The sequence below is a fragment of the Poecilia reticulata genome, linkage group LG3, assembly GCF_000633615.1.
Source record: "Poecilia reticulata strain Guanapo linkage group LG3, Guppy_female_1.0+MT, whole genome shotgun sequence".
Taxonomy (NCBI): domain Eukaryota; kingdom Metazoa; phylum Chordata; class Actinopteri; order Cyprinodontiformes; family Poeciliidae; genus Poecilia; species Poecilia reticulata.
In genome coordinates this window covers 25,537,786-25,539,713 of record NC_024333.1, presented here as the reverse complement: position 1 = coordinate 25,539,713, position 1,928 = coordinate 25,537,786, and positions in this window count along the sequence as shown.

Below are 1,928 nucleotides of genomic sequence, written 5' to 3'. Positions count from 1 at the left end.
CAAAAAACAAAAACAAACAGTTAACACAAGTTTCATACGATGTTTTTACAAGATTTCCTGATTGAAGTCACAGACATGCACATCTTATTCCTGTTCCTGTTTGGCTAAAGCCAACAGATGGTTTGGATCCCATTGCCAACGGAAATCATCAGCATCCACTTTTACTCCTGGTCCCCGTCTGATTGTGCTACTGTGTTAATATTTGGCCTTGAGAGAGCCAGAGCTTAGACTACGTCTCCATAGATGACGGAACGGAGCTCTGTCGCATCAAGCTCAGTAGCACTACCACACCAGTGTAAAGGCTTTAAAACTGCAGATTTAAATATATATTTGTGGTGATAATGGTTTTATGAAAAATCCTAAACTTGAAATGTGTCGACAGTTAAACTATGGGRGGTGGGGATAATCAGTTTATTTGGTAATCTACCTATTACAGAATCGTTTGTATTCGTTAAATGTATTTATTTTTTTATTAATTACATGAACATAGTATGGATAAATGTATTAACATTAGAGCCCATATCTTCAAGTCCTATATTTGAAATAGAATAAGTCATGGGAAGGTGGGGTGGGGTAGGAACAAGCATTCAGGTAAAGTAAAATATCACCTTTTATTGCTTCTGCTAGACTATTTTTTAATTATTTCACTGACTGTTGAGTGACCAAGTTTCTTTTGATAATTGAAGAGACCATTTTGTAGGTCATATATTGAGAAATTTCTTTTTAATTTGTGGCTGGTCTATCTAGACTAAAAAGGGAGCTTTTTTGCCTTTTGTTTGTTGATTTTTGTTGTCCAAATTTCTAAAATGTCATGGCTGCAAACTTTACAAAATGTCAATTTCTTCTGTTCTGTTTCTGCAGTACAAAAATTAACCTGTAGATGGAGTTATAGCTCTAAGTCTTAATCTATACACTTTGGGCTTGTATACTGCATTTGAGTAGTTTGTCACTTTGTTATTGGTTCTTTAAATGCTCATATCCCCACTGAATGGGCAGCTGCACACACYAACTCCCCTTTTAAGCTGAGTACTTGCTTGGAGGGAGTGACACATCAAAGCACAGCTCAGTCTCTTATTCTCATCCTGAAATGACCCTTAAATTTAAAATAACCAGCAATAAGCATCACCTTTTATTCTTTTCTATTTTGCATGCCTAGACAAACAAAAGCACATACAAGTCTCCTTACTGCCCATTTTAATTTGTGTTAAAAGGATAAAAGACAAACAGTTCCACCCCTCCTCACCAACCAGRGTTACAGTTGTGGTCAAAATGCAGTATAGAAGTGCAGCAGGGCTTCTGATGGACCGATCAGGAGAGATGTGAACCAGATTTGATGTGCCATCTGAATGTCCCCTCACCACCTCACTTTTCACTTCAGAAAGGCTTTAAACCCAACTGAACTCATCTAAAAAAGTTGTTCTTCTGCAGCTATTACAATTCATGCAATAAAAACATTACCATTACAATGTGGGTGTTTTTCTTTACCTCTGACTTTTTGTGATGTATGATATGAAAACGAGCGCCATCAGTGCCGATGCAGACGCTATGACTCTCCATTCAGGATGACGGGTTGGACTTGTCAATTGGGCCTGACCAGGTTTTTTTTATTTTTTTTAAAAAATGTATTGCTTTCTTATGAGGTCCAAAATTAGTCTTTCTAAATTGCCGTTAGGATAAATGTGCTTGTTTATTCTGTATGTCTGTGAAAGACTGATGACCTATTGAGGGTGTCACAATAACCAGATGTATCAGCCCTCCTGAGCAACATCTCAGTGGATAARCRGATTTTATTTATGCCATTTTAAAATTAGTACATTTTCATTTTAGAATTGGGGCAAATTAATTTTTTACTCTTGTTTTGACACGACTACCTATTTTTTTTAGACCAGAGTGAAAACTACCATGACTAAGTTATTCTCCACTGATAA